Below are 17850 nucleotides of genomic sequence, written 5' to 3' on the forward strand. Positions count from 1 at the left end.
CAGAAATCAGGCAGTGGTAAGAGCTGCTCAGGGAGTCTGGCCTGTTGTGGGGAGCCCTGGACTCGCCACCTGTCCTTGATGGCGCACCCTGGGGGTAGGGACACGGGTCAGGGGCTGCTCTTGGGCACCCTGTCTCCTCGGCCAGGACAGGTGGAGGGTCCAGGGCTCCCCACAACTGCCTGGGAGGCTTTTACTACGGTCTAGGGTGACCACACATCTTGTTTTGGCCAAGACAGTCCCCTTTTTAAGCCCTGCCCCAGACCTCCCGACTTTTTTGGAAAAACTGGGCATTTGTCCATCATCAGTTGGCAAGAGCAAACAGGACTAATGCCCAGTTTTGCCAAAAAGGGACTCGTGGCTGGGAGCAGCCCTGCATGTGTGTGGGGAAAGTTGGGGGCTTGGGTGGCCCCTAGAACGGAAGATACAGGGAGCAAAGGAGCAGTATGTATATATATTTAAAAGAGAGGGGGAATTTTGACTGTCTAAAAGGCCCATTCAAATAGGGAAGGAAGGAAGGAATCCAAGTGAGAGTGAGAGGGGAACAGAGAAAAGCCTAGATAGCTTACATAGAATGTATATAGGCGGCAGGTTTGTATAATTTTTGGTGGTGCCCAAAATGGTGGTGCCCCCCCACTTTCACCCTGTAAGCCGATATAAAATGAAGCTACAACGCGTCGGCACCACAAGATTACAAGAGTCAATTAAAAGTGGAGAGTCAGAAGCAGCACTTGCCTGCTTCAATATACGGTATTATATTTTGTTGCGCCTCTTGTGACAAAGTGGGAGGGTTCTTAATGTTTTCTCTGAATACTGTGTGGGTGCCTCAGTTTCCCCTGCAAGGTGCCAACTGAAGGTGTTGGGGACAAAGAGATCAGATGGCCTCCTTCTCAAGAAGAGACACAAAGGCCAGAGGAGGGAGTGTCAGTTTGGAGCTGGCTGGGGAAATGGGGAGAGGCCCAGAACTTGGGTCTAGGCTCCCCACCTCCCAAGATGGACCTGACTGAGAGGGGTCCTGTTTTCTGTACCTACAAACTCTGTTTTGGACCGTGTTCCTGTCTTCTAATAAACGTTCTCTTTTACTGGCTGGCTGAGAGTTGGGGTGCAGGGACCTCTGGTTGCCCCAGGACCTGCCTGGGCAGACTCGCTGCGGAAAGTGTACAGTGTGGAAGAGCATGCTGAATGCTCCGAGGTCAGACCCAGGCGGGTGTAAGCTTCTTGCCCTGAGACAGTCTGCTCAGAGAGAGGAGGCTCCCCCACAGTCCTGACTGATTTTGTATGGAGTAGTTCCAAAGCATCCCAGCATCCCCTTCCACACCATGCACTTCCCGGAAGTCCACACAGGCACTGACACTCCCTCCTTTGGCCTGTGTCTCTTTTCCAGGCATTAGGAGGCCACCTGATCTCTCTGTCCCCAACACCTTCAGCTGGCACCTTGCAGGGAAACTGAGGCACCCACACAGTATTCAGAGACAACATTAAGAACATTCCCACTTTGTCACAAGAGGCACAACAAAATATACCGTATATTGAAGCAGGCAAGTGCATGCATCCGATGAAGTGGGTATTCACCCATGAAAGCTCATGCTCCAAAACGTCTGTTAGTCTATAAGGTGCCACAGGATTATTTGCTGTTCTTACCCCACGTGATGTTCCCTTTGATGTTCAGTCCAACAGAATAACAAGCTGAGTGCCCCCAGCCCCCACCATAGCTAGACGCACAGTTCCCGCTGTAAGTGTCCTGATCCAGGTCTTTAGTGGAGAACTTCATGTTGTCCTGCATGGAGTTAGGATTGTTTGGGGCCATGGCGTCCCCTGCAGTCCCAGTGTAAGAGCCCAGCCTCAGTCTGTAGCCACTGGACTCATCTTCCAGACTGAAGACGTTGTAGTCTGCATATTTCATGGTGCCAGATGAATCGTGGATGACAGTCCTGACCTGGTAGACCTGCTTGGCGATCTGATAGATGTACTCCGTCCCCAGCCAGTAGTCATCCTGCACATTGCCAAAGCCGTACTTGTAGGTGCTCCAGGACTCGGCCCAGGTGATCTGCGTGTCGTGCTAGTTCCACTGAAGCACCATCCAGTCCTTGCTGGTGCTGTTCAAGTCACAGTAAATGACAATCTGCTGCAGTCCTGTGGGCTGGATCACGAAGACACCACTGACCCTGTTCCAGGTTATCTCACCACAGTCCTTGGGCCAGACTGTGCATGAGAGAGCTCGCTTTCACTAAACCCCGTGGAACAGAACCCTGCTCAGCTCTTCCCACCCTGGGTCAGAGAAAAAGGGCCCCTCTGGTGTGCCACGGACAGCAGTGTCTGCACTGACACCCCGCATGCTTTGCCAGCCCATTGTCAAAGAGGCTTCAACAATGGATATAGACAGAGCCCGAACCTGCTGTCACAGCCCTGGAAATAGGTTCTGCCACCTGCTCCTGGACAGTTTATTCTCTAACTAGCTACTTTGCATCAGTACTGGATTTGCCGTGACACCGGGCCCACCAGGGGCAGCTTTGGGAATTTTGCTGCCCCAAGCACAGTCCAAAGGGGCCCCGGCCCAGCCCGCTCTTCTCCGCCCCTCGCCCACCACTCTCTCCTGTGGGAGTAGTGGGCAGAAGCTTGGGCCTGTGAGCTCCTGCTGCAGCAGGGCAGGCTTTGCTGGCAACCAAGCTTCCCCCTCCCGCACCTCTTCCCCTGAGCGTGGCAGGTGTGGGATGAGTCCCAGTGCCTGCAAAACTTTCCTATGTGTAGAGCCACTTTTATGGAACTTTGTTATCCCCTGTCCTGAAGGGCAAAGGCACTGAAATGAGAGCAGCCCTCACAGTTGAGAAGCAAGTGGCCATAGCACTGTCAGTCCAGTCAGTCAGTCGGGAATCAGTTTGGAGTGGGCAAATCTGCTGTGGGGGCTGCTGTGCTGCAAGTAGTCAGTGCAATCATGGACCAGCTGCTATCAAGGGTAGTGACTTTGGGAAATGTGCAGACCATTGTGGATGGCTTTAATGCACTGTGGTTCCCTAAGTGCGGCACAGCAATAGAAGGAACACATATCCCTATCTTGGCCCTGACACACCAGGGCGGCCAGTACATAAACCAGAAGAGGTACTTTCCCATGGTGCTGCAAGCACTGGTGGATCACAAGGGACGTTTCACTGACATCAACATGGGGTGGCCAGGAAAGATTCATGACATTCACATCTTCAGGAACTCTGGTCTGTTTGAACAGCTGCAGGAAGGGACTTACTTCTCAGACCAGAAAATTACTGTTGGAGATGTTGAAATGCCTGTAGTTATCCTTGGGGACCCAGCCTACCCCTTAATGCCATGGCTCATGAAGTTGTAAACAGGTACCCTAACAGTAGTCAGGAGCAGTTCAACTACAGGCTGAGCAAGTGCAGAATGGTGGTAGAATGAGCATTTGGACTTTTGAAAGCGCTCTGGTGCAGTTTACTGACTCAGATCTCAGCCCAACCAATATTCCAATTGTACTTGCTGCTTGTTGTGTGCTCCACAATATCTGTGAGCGTAAGGGGGAGATGTTTATGGTCGGGTGAGAGGTTGAGGCAACTCGCCTCGCAGCCAATTTTGCACAGCCAGACAACAGGGTGATTAGATGTCAGAGAAGCTTTGCAAGCTGTGACGAACTGGGAAAGTTCTTAATGTTTTCTCTGAGTACTGCGTTGGTGCCTCAGTGTCCCCATGGCAGTTCTTAAGTATCTGGCAGAGCAAAGGGCCAGTGCACCTAAATGCCTGGCACTCTGTCTCCTAGCAACTGATGGCCTGGGCCCCTCCTCTGCAAAGGTGCCAGCTGAAGGTGTTGGAGACAAAGGGATCAGGTGACCTCCTGGCCCGGGAAAGGGGCTGAGGAGAGAGGAGGGGCTGGGAGGGGTTGTTAGTCTGGAGCTGGCTGGGGTCAAGGGTGGAGGGCAGACCTGGGGGTCTGGCTCACTGCCCCCCAGAATGGACCTAGCCGAGGGGTCCGGTTCGCTGTATCTACAAGCTCTGTTTTAGACCCTGTTCCTGTCATCGAATAAACCTCTGTTTTACTGGCTGGCTAAGAGTCACGTCTAACTGCGAAGTGGGGGTGCAGAACCCGGTGGCTTCCCCAGGACCCCGCTGGGGTGGACTCGCTGTGGGAAGCACACGGAGGGGCAGAGGATGCTGAATGCTCCAAGGAGAGACCCAGGAGGTGAAGCCGTGTGAGCTTCTTGCCCTGAACAAGTCTGCTCCAAGGGAGAGGAGGCTCCCCAGAGTCCTGCCTGGCTTGATGGGGAGCAGTTCCAGAGCATCGCCCGGTGACTCCGTGACACAAGCCAGTTTCATGACTGGTCAGGGTACGGTGTGACAGTTGTGTTTGTTTCTCTTGAAGTTACCCGCCCCTATTTATATGAAAGGAAATATAGTAACAATTGTTTAAAAAATGTTCTTTATTATTTGTTGACCAACTCATTGAAAGAAATCAGAAGGTAGACCGGGGGGGATAATTGGATTGGGGGGTGGAGGAGGAGGGAGGGACAAGTCCAGAAACCAAAGCAAATGTTTGCATATGCCAGCTTTCTGCTGCTTGGGTTATCGTCTGGGGTTGAGTATGTGGGTCCACATACACTCCCCCCTCATGTTCTTTGGCATCTGGGTGAGGATGCTATGAAACTTGCGGAGGAGGGAGAGCGGTTATACAGGGGCTGCAGCAGTAGTTTGTGTTCTTGCTGCCTTTCCCGCATTAGATCCACCATATAGCACAGCATATAAGTTTGTTCCCCCATGAGCTTGACCATTCCAAGCATCCATCCTCTCTTCGTGTTCCTGTAATGCTTGATGGGACTCCGCAGTTGTTTGCCTCCACGCATTCAACTGGGCCCTATCAGTGTGGGAGGACTGCATGAGCTTGGCGAACATGTCGTCCCAAGTTCATTTTTTCCGCATTCTAATCTGGACCAGCCTCTGGGATAGGGGCCACATTGAAACATTTGGACCTGCGGGAGGAGAAACAGGGAGGTTACTATTTTAAAAGATACATTTCAGAGAACAAAGGGGACACAATTTCTCAGTGAAACAGGCAATTCATAGTACACAGCAGATGTTTTTTCTATACAAATTAGCATTTTGCCTCTTATACTGAAGTGCCTGCCACTTTGGTGCGAGTAAGCCATCACACACGCTGGGCAACAAATTCAGCTTGCTGGCAACCATGGTAAGCCCTAGGGGCATGCAGCATTCTGCTTCTTCTACATTCATTTCAATGCTTTCAAACTGCTGGGCCCCCTTTCCCATAGCAAGCAATGCCTGGTGGGTTTTCCATATAAAAGGAGGGCCTGTGGGCTTTCTGGGATGATCACTTCACACCCCCTCTCCCACCGCGTGGCTCCGATCAGGCTCTCACTCACCAGAAGTACCTTCTCCAGGGTCATGGTCCGGGAGCCCATCTTGTGAGTGGGGGGAGGCTATTGGCTCCAGCGTTAAGAATAGTTCCTGGCTAGGGGGGAAACACATTCTCCACTTTCTGCCTGTGCACTGTCCTCCTCCTCCAATAACTGATCCTCCTCACTCCCTGCAACTCTCCCCTTGCAGATGTCCATGGACAGTGGTGGGTAGGGGTAGCGTCACTCCCCATAATTGCATGCAGCTCACGATAGAAGCAGAAAGTATGGGACTGTGACCCAGAGTGCCCGTTCGCCTCCCTGGCTTTTAGGTACACTTTCCTGAGCACCTTGATTTTTTCACGACACTGCTCTGTGTCTCTGGAGTAGCCTCTTTCCATCATGGCCCTGGAAACTTGAGCGTACATATTTGCGTTCCTTTTTTTGGAACATAGTTCTGCCATAACAGATTCATCTCCTCACCATGCGATGAGATCCAGTACCTCCCATTCGGACCATGCTGGAGCTAGTCTGTGAATCTGGGACTATATGATCTTTTGTGAGGGTGGACTCTGCATGGTCGCCTGTGATGGTGGACTGTGCTGATGGTGACCAAACAGGAAATGAAATTCAAAGGTTCCTGAGGCTTTTCCTGCCCACCTGGCTAGTGCATCGGAGTTGAGAGTGTTGTCCAGAGCAGTCACAAGGGAGCATTCCGGGATAGCTCCCAGAGGCCAATAACATAGAATTGCATCCACAATACCTTTAACCCAGGACTGAGATCTCGATTTAAGTGCTACTCACTTGCCGAGGTGGACTACAGAAATCGGATTAAAGAGCCCTTTAAATTGAAAAAAACAGTTTGGGCGTGTGGACAGAATCTTTTTTCTTTTTTTTTGAATTAACTTGGCTAATTCCAAAATAACCGACTAGTGTAGTTCAGACTCAGTGCTTGTGACGGGGAAGAGGTGCCTGTTAGGGGCATGGTGGTCAGTTTCCCAGATTTCCGAGAGGGGTGCTCCAACTGGTTCTGGTTTGCAATGCTAAGAGGAACCCCGAGATCCTGACTCTAGTCCTCGTCACTGCCAATACCATCTGAAACAAGCGTTACACTCCCATCACGTTCTGCACAACCCCTGTTCCCTCCATCTCCACTGGCTTGATCCTCTCCGTTTAGTGCATCCTTCATCTGGAAGGCTGATGATATGGTAACCCTGCAAAGTCCTGCTGATAAATTAAATCTCTGGCTCACACCTGCCTGACTTCAGAAACATTGGCATTCTCACAGAAGGGAGGGAGCCCAAGAAGTCTGGTATCTGCAGTAAATAAAGAATAAACAGACTTTCTAGTGGGGGTTCCCTCCCGGCCCACAGGCCAGGCTTGAGGCCAGCAGCTGAAAAAGCAAGATAAGCTGGGTGTGAAGTGGTGCTTTCCCCATAAAGGGATGAAGCCCTGGCTCTGGTTTCTGATGTGGAAGTGGGACACTTCAGGTTGCTAACTCGTCCACTCAGCTGCAGCCTCAGGATGGGTGAGTGTTATTGAAACGACCAGCATTTCACACAGCCTGGAGATGTAGGGCCAAAACCCGGTAGCGGGCCTCAGAGGCCCAGGCAGTGTTGGCACGTGGGTGTGGTGCAGTGCGCAGGGCATTCTATCCGGCACCTGTGGGACACCATGTGACCTGAGTGCCTGGGCACAGGAAGGAACGTGCCCAAACAGCTACAGTAACTACTTCATAGAGAGAGGCAGCCTGCACTCCTCTCAGTGCTGCCCCTCAGCCCAGGCAGGTGCACAAGAGGGAGGGGAGCTCTGGCGCATCCTTTGCTTTCCCAACCCTTCCTGGCCAAAGCACAAGGGACGGGGGCACAGGTACACGCTGTTTTTCCTTTAAAATGAAGCAGCATTTTCCCCAGCAACTGCATGCTGCAGCATAAGCCTGACTAGCTAGGAGTCTGGCAGTGCCCCCTGGTTAAAAATCATGCCCTTGGGGCCACAGGGTGCCAGGAGCCTGGTGGGGGTCCCTTCCTCAGCACTCGGTGGGACCCTAGGCAGGAATCCTCCCTCCCTGCTCCAAATACCTTTGGGGATTGGGACCAAAGTACTTTAGAACAAAAAGGAAGTAGTATATTTTACAAATGGGGAAACTGAGGCATAGAGCAGCATAATGAGTTTTCCAAGGTCACAGGTAGAACTCAGGCCCTTAGATGAGCATCCCTCCCACTGGACTACACTGCCATCTACTATTACACTCTGTGAACAGCTGCTAGTTGGCAGCATACCCGCTTCTCTAGGGCAACAGAAGGGGAAGCATATTTTGAGGGATGATTGGTCCCAAATTGTTATTGCACTTAAATTCCAAATGTAGCTCTGGCTTGTCAGACTCACTGAAATCCTTCTCCTTTAAAGCTTTAACCCTTTGCCTGCCATGGGGTTATGCATTTCTCTTTTCTCTCACAGTGAAACCTGAAATTGCTGGCAGCTTGCCACAGCTACTTGGGCTGTGACATTGTCTGAAGAATTTGGGTTCCATCTCCAAAAATAAGGTGTTTCCAATGAAATTTGTCTGTGAATCATGCCTGGGCAAAGTATTTCTATTGTAACAGTGTTTTTCTGCGTGTCATTTACACCATGTTTTCTCTCTCTCTAATTAATTTAAAATATAGAATGTCGGGCTTGGAAGGGGCCTCAGAAGGTGTCTAGTCCAACCAACCTCCTGCTCAAAGCAGGACCAATCCCCACACATTTCTATTACACAGATTTTTGTCATGGTCACTTGTGGAGTTAGTTGTGCACTATTTAACTTTGTAACACAACATGAATACAATGATGACTTACAGAAAGCACTGTGCCAGACTCTGGTGCAACTTTAGCCTGCTCTGATTTGACCCTTCCGCTTCCAGCCCACCCAACAAAAAGCTGCGATTTTACAACTGTAATGGGCCCACAGCAGCTATGATCAAACTTGGGACCTCTGGAGCTTAACCCATGAACCTCTGCTACAGGGTTCTCAACCTATTTACCATTGGGGGCTGCATATGCAGTTCTCTATGTTATGTGGGCTCTAGCTACACAATATCTAACACCAGGGCCATGATAGATATACCTGGGGGTGGGGGTGAATCAACTGGTTTCTGTACAAGAGCCTGGATTGCTCTGGGCTGTTGATCTCTGCAATGTCATTGTGAATCCCTGCACTCAGTGCTGGAAGTGGCCTGGGAAAGGCATGGGGGGGGGGGGGAAAGGGTGTCTATGATAATCTCAGCTGAAATAAATGGCCATACACTTGGTCGAGCAGTGCTTGCAGTGCAGCCCTGAGTGACCCGGCTCCATTTTGAACTCCTTTTGGCTGGGACTGTGGCCCCTGTCGACTCTGCCCACTTTAAGCCTGGCCTGAGCTGGGCCCACAGAACAGCTGCAGTGTCAGCAGCATGTCCCCCTCTGGGCTGCTGGGCTGCAGTGCAGGAGGCAGCGTGCCTGTGCCCTGGGCACCTCTCACCTGGAGCTCATCTGAGGAGGCTGCCCAGCTGCTGTCTCTGTGTGTGTGTGTGCAAGCGGGGACTGCCCTCCAGGCCATGAGCTACAGAACACATCTCTGTTAGCCCAGGCTGTAGCAGTCTCATCATTCTCTAGCTGCCACAAGAGGGGGACAAAGTGCTACACCAAGCACCAGGGGGCATACACCCAACCGCTGGTTTTGTTGTGCCATCGGTGACAGTTACTGTGGGTCAAATACAAATCATTGAAAATGGTGTGATTATATTGTGTTATTTTGACAAATAAAATATATAGAATTTTAAAATTTTTGGGGCAGAATTTCCTCAGGAGTAGCCCCAGGGAACAAAGTTTGGGAGTCCCGTCCTAGGGTACAGTAAGGCTCTAGCTGGAGTGCTCTCAGACCCAATCTCAGTGATTCTTTTGGCGAGCTCCTGGAAGACAGGTGAGGGTGAAGGGCAAACACAGCACATGTCTGGAACAAGGGGACCAAGGAGGAGCTGGGAATTCCAGACCAGTCAGCCCAACTTCGAGGCCTAGGAAGATACTGGACTAACATAGCGAACAAGCCCTTTGTAAGCCCCTGGAGGAGAACAGGCTGATGAGCAGGGCTGTAGGGCTACAGTGTATAGTGCCACGGCCTGGGTCTTTCCCCACCTGCCTTCTCCCCCCACGTGCTCCAGGCTACTCAGTATAGGTGACTGGTGAATACATTCTTTGGAAGGGTGGGAGGCTGAGTAAAACTGCCTGAGGGCTGGGGGAGTCAGAGAGGCCCCCCCACACACACACCGTGCAGCAGCATCACCAGTCTTGCATGGCTGGGCCCCCGTTCCAGCCCACTGGCTCTTGCAACTCAAAGATTTGCTAAAAGCAGCAAAGAGTCCTGTGGCACCTTATAGACTAACAGACGTTTGCTGTGGCAGGTTACTCTGAATGGTGGGGGGGGGGAAATAGCCATCTGACCACCCCAAGAAAACAAAGGGGGTGTGTGTTCCCCAGCCCTGATTATCATTCCAAAATGTAGATGGGATGCTGCTGCCAGGGCCAAAGGGGTGAGGGTCCTGGGTGGGGGTGTTCCTGGGGGAGCCATAGAGGAGTGGAACAATAGAGGAAGGAAGAAGGGGGTTGGTGCAGCTTGGAGCTGGGGGGCTTTGAGCTGCTCTGTAGGGTAAGTGGACATGGGTGTTGGGGGCAGCAGAAGAGCCTTGGGGGCACAAGGGGTAGTGGAGTGACAGGGGGCACAGGGCAGGGGTGAAGAAGGGGTTGGGGGAAGAAAGTGGTTGGGGATGGTGACGAGCAGCAGAGTTAAGAGGTGGGGTTATTGGGGAATGGGGCAGGGGAGGGTGTGGGTGCTGTGGGACATTAGCAAGTGGGGGGAGGGTCTGGGCAGGGTGATGTTTTATGGGGGTGTTTCAGGGCCTGTGCAATGGGGTGAGTTTACTCAGGAGCTGGGGGTTGGAGTGATGAGGAGCAGGGATGTGTGGGCATTGTGACAGGTTTGTTGGGTTTGGGTTTATTTGCGGGATTTGGGGGGATTATCTAGAGATAGTGTAGGAGGGGGTCAAACATATTTAAGTTGGGGTGGGTGGAGGGTTGAGGGTTGGATAGGGCTGTTGGAGGCAGTTTGAGGGGATGTGGGTTGGATTGTGAGGAGTGGGTTGGGAAACTATGGAATGAGTTAGGTTGGGGGTGGGTTTAAGCACTATGGCAGAGGATGGGGCAATGGTGGGGCTGTGGGGGCAGGTGTGAGTGCTGTGGCAGGGCACAGGGACTGTGGGAGGGTGGGTTTGAATGCTGTGCCAGGGTGGCAGCGGGGCTGTGGTGGAGCTGTGGGGGATGGGTTTGAGCACTATGGCAGGGGATGGGGGGCTGTGGTAGGTGGGTTTGAGGGCTGTGGTGGGGCTGTGGGGGATAGGTCTGAGTGCTGTGGCAGGGCACAAGGGGCTGTGGTGGGGCTGTGGGGGATGAGTTTGGGGGCTATGGCGGGGTCAGGGGGCTGTGGTGGAGCTGTGGGGGATGGGTTTGAGCGCTGTGATCGGGGATGGGGGAATGTGGTGGGGCTGTGGGGGATAGATCTGAGCACTGTGGCAGGGCACTGGAGGCAGTGGGGGCAGGTTTGAGTGCTATGGCAGAGCACGGTGGGGCTATGGGAGGTAGGTTTGAGTGCTATGGCAGGGGGCTGTGATGGGTGGGTTTGAGGGCCGTGGCAGGGAAAGGGGGGCTGTGTTGGGGCTGTGGGGGATAGATCTGAGCACTGTGGCAGGGCACTGGGGGCAGTGGGGGCAGGTTTGAGTGCTATGGCAGAGCACGGTGGGGCTATGGGGGGGTGGGTTTGAGTGCTATGGCAGGGGGCTGTGATGGGTGGGTTTGAGGACTGTGGCAGGGAAAGGGGGGCTGTGTTGGGGCTGTGGGGGATAGATCTGAGCACTGTGGCAGGGCACTGGGGGCAGTGGGGGCGGGTTTGAGTGCTATGGCAGAGCACGGTGGGGCTATAGGGGGTGGGTTTGAGTGCTATGGCAGGGGGCTGTGATGGGTGGTTTGAGGGCTGTGGCAGGGAAAGGGGGCTGTGTTGGGGCTGTGGGGGATAGATCTGAGCACTGTGGCGGGGCAGTGGGGGCGGGTTTGAGAGCTATGGCAGAGCACGGTGGGGCTATGGGGGGTGGGTTTGAGTGCTATGGCAGGGGGCTGTGATAGGTGGGTTTGAGGGCTGTGACAGGGAAGGAGGGGCTGGGTTGGGGCTGTGGGGGATAGATCTGAGCACTGTGGCGGGGCAGTGGGGGCGGGTTTGAGAGCTATGGCAGAGCACGGTGGGGCTATGGGGGGTGGGTTTGAGTGCTATGGCAGGGGGCTGTGATGGGTGGGTTTGAGGGCTGTGACAGGGAAGGAGGGGCTGGGTTGGGGCTGTGGGGGATGGGTTTGAGCGCTGTGATAGGGGATGGTGGGGCTGTGGTGGGTGGATTTGACTGCTATTGCAGGGCATGGGGGGCTGTGATGGGGCTGTGGGGGCAGGTTTGAGTGCTATGGCAGGGGTAGGGGGCTCTGGAGGGGCTCTGGGGGATGGGTTTGAGGGCTGTGGCAGGGCATGGGGGCTGTGGTGGGGCTGTGGGGAGTGGGTTTGAGCTCTGTGATACGGGATGGGGGAAGGGCTGATGCAAGAAAGTTTTGTGCCCTAGGCAAAACTTCCACTTTGTGCCCCCCACCCCCACCCCTGCAGGAGCTCCCCACTTCCCCTCCGCCCTGAGGCTCCCACCCGTGGCAGCTCCCCCCCTGACCTGAAGCACCCCCCCCCGCAGCAGCTTCCCCCCCCACAGAGCCATGCGGCACCTCCCCACCCCAGCTCACCTCTGCTCCGCCTTCTCCCCGAGCACGCTGCCCCTGCTCCAATTCTCCTCCCAGGCTTGCGGGGCCAAACAGCTGATTGGCGCTGCAAGCCTGGGAGGTGGGAGAAGTGGAGCAGCGACTGTGCACTCGGGGAGGAACACTGTAAAAAAATTGGAGGCACCGCTTTTTGGCACCCCCAAATCTTGGAGCCCTCGGCAACAGCCTAGTTTGCTTTAATGGTAGCACCGGCCCTGGATGTGGGGACTGTGGTGGGTGGGTTTGACTGCTATGGCAGGGCGCGCAGGGGGGGGCTGCTGGGGCAGGTCTGAGTGCTATGGCAGGGGATAGGGGGCTGTGGTGGGGCTGTGGGGGATGGGTTTGAGGGCTGTCTCAGGGCACGGGGGGGCTGTGGTGGGGCTGTGGGGGATGGGTTTGAGGGCTGTGGCAGGGAATGGGGGGCTGTGGTGGCATTGTGGGGGATGGGTTTGAGGGCTGTGGCAGGGGATAGGGGGCTGTGGTGGGGCTGTGGGGGATGAGTTTGAGGGCTGTGGCAGGGCACGGGGGGGCTGTGGTGGGGCTGTGGGGGATGGGTTTGAGGGCTGTGGCAGGGAATGGGGGGCTGTGGTGGCATTGTGGGGGATGGGTTTGAGGGCTGTGGCAGGGGATAGGGGGCTGTGGTGGGGCTGTGGGGGATGAGTTTGAGGGCTGTGGCAGGGTATGGGGGCTGTGGTGGGGTTGTGGGGGATGGGTTTGAGGGCTGTGGCAGGGCACGGGGGGGCTGTGGTGGGGCTGTGGGGGATGGGTTTGAGGGCTGTGGCAGGGCACGGGGGGGCTGTGGTGGGGCTGTGGGGGATGGGTTTGAGGGCTGTGGCAGGGCATGGGGGCTGTGGTGGGGCTGTGGGGGATGGGTTTGAGGGCTGTGGCAGGGCATGGGGGGCTGTGGTGGGGCTATGGGGGATGGGTTTGAGAGCTGTGGCAGGGAATGGGGGGCTCTGGAGGAAGCGACGTGGTAGGGGATGGGGGGCTGTGGTGAGGATAGGAGGGATAGGTCTGAGCACTGTGACGGGGTGGGGGGCTGTGGTGCGGCTGTGGAGGATGGGTTTGAGTGCTATGGCAGGGCACGGGGGGTTGTGGGGGGGCTGTGGAGGATGGGTTTGAGTGCTATGGCAGGGCACGGGGGGGGCTGTGGGGGATGGGTTTGAGTGCTATGGCAGGGCACAGGGGGGGCTGTGGGGGGGCTGTGGGGGATGGGTTTGAGTGCTATGGCGGAGCAGGAGTTGAGAGGGATGAGTTTGAGCGTTGGGGCAGGGGGCTGTTGTCATAACCTTAGTCCCAAATTTGGACCTTAGCGTCCAAAATATGGGGGTTAGCATGAAAACCTCCAAGCTTAGTTACCAGCTTGGACCTGGTACTTGCTGCCACCACCCAAAAAATTAGAGTGTTTTGGGGCACTCCGGTCCCCCTGAAAAACCTTCCCTGGGGACCCCCAAGACCCAAATCCCTTGAGTCTCACAACAAAGGGAAATAAACCTTTTTCCCTTCCCCCCTCCAGGTGTTCCTGGAGAGATACACAGACACAAGCTCTGTGAATCCAAACAGAGTGACTCCCCCTCTCTGTTCCCAGTCCTGGAAACAAAAGCACTTTCCTCTTCACCCAGAGGAAATGCAAAATCAGGCTAGCAATCCAACACTCACAGATCTCCCCCTGATTTCTTCCTCCCACCAATTCCCTGGTGAGTACAGACTCAATTTCCCCTGAAATTTCCCAGTAAAGAAACTTTAACAGGTTTTAAAAAGAAAGCTTTATATAAAAAAGAAAGAAAAAATACATACAAATGGTCTCTCTGTATTAAGGTGACAAAATACAGGGTTAATTGCTTAAAAGAAATATGAATAAACAGCCTTATTCAAAAAGATACAAATCAAAGCACTCCAGCACTTATATTCATGCAAATACCAAAGAAAAGAAACCATAGAACTTACTATCTGATCTCTTTGTCCTTACACTTAGAAACAGAAGATTAGAAAGTAAAACTACTTCTCCAAAGCTCAGAGAAAGCAGGCAGGCAGACAACAAAGACTCAGACACAAACTTCCCTCCACCCAGAGTTGAAAAAATCCGGTTTCTTGATTGGTCCTCTGGTCAGGTGCTTCAGGTGAAAGAGACATTAACCCTTAGCTATCTGTTTATGACAGCTGTGGTGGGAGGGTTTGAATGTTGTGATAGGGGATGGGAGGCTGTGGGGATGGTTTGAGTGCTATGGCAGGTAACGGGGGCCTGTGATGGGTGGGGTTGAGGGTTGTGGGGGGGGCTGTGGGGGATGGGTTTGAGGGCTGTGATAGAGGACAGGGGGCTGTGGTGGGTGGGTTTCAGTGCTGTAGCAGGTAACGGGGGCTGTGGTAGGGCTGTGGTGGATGGGTCTGAGTGCTATGGCAGGGTACGGGGAGGCTGTGATGGATGGGTTTGAGGGCTGTAGTGGGGCTGTGGGGGTGGGTTGTAGCACTGTGATAGGGGTTGGAGGATGTGGTAGGGCTGTGGGGGATGGGTTTGAGTGCTGTGACAGTAAATGGGAGGCTGTGGGGGATGGATTTGGGGGCTACGGCGGGGTCAGGGGGCTGTGATGGAGCTGTGTGGGATGGGTTTGAGTGCTGTGATGGGGTTGGAGGATATGGTAGGGCTGTGGGGGATGGGTTTGAGCGCTGTGGCAGGAAATGGGGGGCTGTGGGGGATGGGTTTGGGGGCTATGGTGGGGTCAGGGGGCTGTGATGGAGCTGTGGGGGATGGGTTTGAACAGTGTGGCAGGAGAAGTGGGGCTGCAGTGGATTTGAGCACTGTGATGGGGATGGGGGGGCTGTGGTGGGGTAGCTATGGCAGGTGTGATAAATGAAGAGGGGGTGTGGACACCAAGCCAGCCAGTTAGCTATAAAGTCCCTCTTGTTGACTGTTCTCTGCATGCTTCACCTGTAATGGGTTAAAAACGTCCTCCAGGTGAAGGAAAGGGAGTGGGCACCTGACCAAAAAGAGCCAATAGGAAGGCTAGAACTTTTTTAAATGTGGAGGGAAAACTTCCCCTTTGTGTCTGTTGTTGTTCTCTGGGGTAGAGGGGACCAGGGCAGCAATTTTGCTATGAGAAGCTTTAAACCACATATGAAAAATTATCAAATCATACCTCAGCCCTACTTATCTGAAACCCCAAATATGTAAATAAATCAGTGAATGTCTAGGAAGCTGCAATTAGGGTTATTTCTTTTATTCCTCTTGTCTTGTGGACTCCTCTCCGCCAGGGCTGGCGCTTCCATTCAGGCAAACTAGGCAATCGCCTAGGGGGCCAGGATTTTTGGGGGGTGGCATTTTGCCGGGGGCCGGGGGCGGCAGGCGGCTCCAGTGGACCTGCCGCAGTCGTGCCTGCGGAGGGTCTGTTGGTCCACGGCTCTGGTGGAGCTGCTGCAGGCATATCTGCGGACGGTCCACTAGTCCTGCACGGCTCCGGTGGACCTCCTGCAGGCACGGCTGCGGAAGCTCCACCGGAGCCGCGGATCAACGGACCCTCTGAAGAAATGGCTGCGGCAGCTCCACCGGAGCCACGGGAGCGGCGCGCGGGGCGGCGAAATGGTTGTGCGCCTAGGGCGCGAAAAACTCTAGTGCCGGTCCTGCTCTCCGCTAACCCAAAATGCTTTTGTTTTGCTATAACCTTTAAGCAGGACCTCGAGAAGGTTATTCTTGATGTTTAATTTTGTAAGTGGAATTTTTAAATCTAGTAAAAGCCTAAGATCCAGATGTATTTTCTTTTTTTGTTTTTAATAAAATTTACCTATTTTAAGAACAGGATTGGATTTTTGGTGTCTCAAGAGATTTGTGCGTGGGTTTTAATTAGCTGATCGCAACAGCTGATTTCTTCGTTTTCCTTTCTCAGCCCTTCCCCAGGAGAGTGAGGTGAAAGGGCTTGATAGTACCCCACACGAAGGGATGCCCAAGTTGTACCTTCGTGGGTTCCAAGGGGTTTTGCATTTGGGTGCTAGCAGCGTCTAATCATCCCAAGATCAGGGAAAAACTGCAACCTTAGGAGTTTAAGACCAGCCTGGATTGGCAAGTATTAATTTTTAGAATCCTTGTGGGGCCCCACCTTCTGCACTTGAAGTGCCAGAGTGGAGAATCAACCTTGACACACACACCGCTGCCTAGTGTCCCGAGAGCCTCCCTTGTGCGCTCCTGTAGCAACCGCCAGCTGGTGTGAGTAGGAAAAGGGACAAGGAAGCACTGCTGCCTCAGGCCAGGACAGGAGACCCTTGCCTCGCGCAGGCCTGCCTCTTGCCTTCAGCCCAGGCAGCCAGAGAGCTCCCTGGCAGGCTGCTACCTCAGCCACCTTTTGCCTCATGTCCTAGGCGCTCTGCTAGTCATCGCCTCGCTTGAAGGCCCAGAGTAAAAAGAAACAAGAGCATCCCTACCAGGTGATGGTTTCAATCCACCAACCTCTGGGCCTAGCACACTTCCACTGCACCACTCTGCTGGGTCTTTGCACATAGCACCCAGCTGCCAGCATCCAGACTAGCACCTTGAGAGCTCTAGTGCTGGCAGGCAGCTGTGAAGGCTGCTAGAGAGCAGCTCTGATCGGTGGTGACTTGTATGGTGTTTCTGTGGCACACTGGGTCAGAGCATTCACCTGTTAACCAAAAGGATGATGATTTGAGCCCACTCAGGTACAGTACTAACCCTATACTACCCACTTGGACCCTTAAAGGAACCCTTTTGCTGCTTCAAAGCTGTCCCTGTTGGCCTCAGTGTGTTCAGCTGATGGCCCGAAGAGTGCGCTGGCTGAGACACAAAAATCCGTCTCCCAGCAGCCATGCCGGAGGCTCGGGATTAATCCTCAAGGCCAAGCGCAAAACCTTCAGCCGGGCATGTTTTGCTCCCTTTCCGCCTCTGCCCAAGCGAGAAACAGACAAGACATGCTGGCTCTAAGCATATGTCTACACTACCTGCCGGATCAGCGGGTAGCAATGGGTTTATTGGGGATCAATATATCTCATGTCTTATCTAGACGTGATATATCAATCCCCAAAGCATTCCCGTCCACTCTGGAACTCCACCAGGGTGAGCAGCAGTAGCGGAGTCAACAGGGGGAGCCGTGGCTGTCGATCCCACACCATGAGGATGGGAGATAAGTTGAAATAAGATACTTCAGCTACACTATTCCCATAGCTGAAGTTGTGTATCTTACATCAATCCCACTCCCTAATGTGGGCCAGGCCTAAGACTGCCTACTTCCCTGTTGGCTGCTGTGATAAATGAGAGGGGGGCATAGCTCCCTTTTGTGGACACCCAGCCAGTCAGTTAGCTATAAAGTCTCTCTTGGTGGCTGTTCTCTGCTTGTTTTAACTGTAAAGGGTTAAGAAACGCCCCTGCATAGGTAAAAGAAAGGGAGTGGGCACCTGATCAAAAGAGCCAATGGAGGCTAGAACTTTTAAAAATTGGAAAAAAAAACCCTCTTTGTCCTGTGAGAAGGCTGAAGGCCAGGTATAAAAACCAGCAAATCATATCTAGAATTGCTTATTTGGAACCCAGATATCCAAGTAGATCAGACAATGTGTAGAAATGTGTTGTCAGGGTTCTTCCCCATGCTGAACTCTAGGGTACAGATGTTGGTACCTGCATGAAAGCCCCTTAAGCTTATTTCTACCAGCTTAGGTG

The 17850-nt window shown here is 53.6% G+C and overlaps 1 pseudogene; it reads right to left on the reverse strand.

The window, feature by feature from the left end:
* Positions 1-1621: 1621 nt before the first annotated feature.
* LOC127042029 (fibrinogen-like protein 1-like protein) lies at positions 1622-2199 on the reverse strand (annotated as a pseudogene).
* Between the last annotated feature and the right edge of the window lie 15651 nt (positions 2200-17850).

The sequence above is a fragment of the Gopherus flavomarginatus genome, unplaced genomic scaffold (genome assembly GCF_025201925.1).
Source record: "Gopherus flavomarginatus isolate rGopFla2 unplaced genomic scaffold, rGopFla2.mat.asm mat_scaffold_177_arrow_ctg1, whole genome shotgun sequence".
Lineage (NCBI taxonomy): Eukaryota > Metazoa > Chordata > Testudines > Testudinidae > Gopherus > Gopherus flavomarginatus.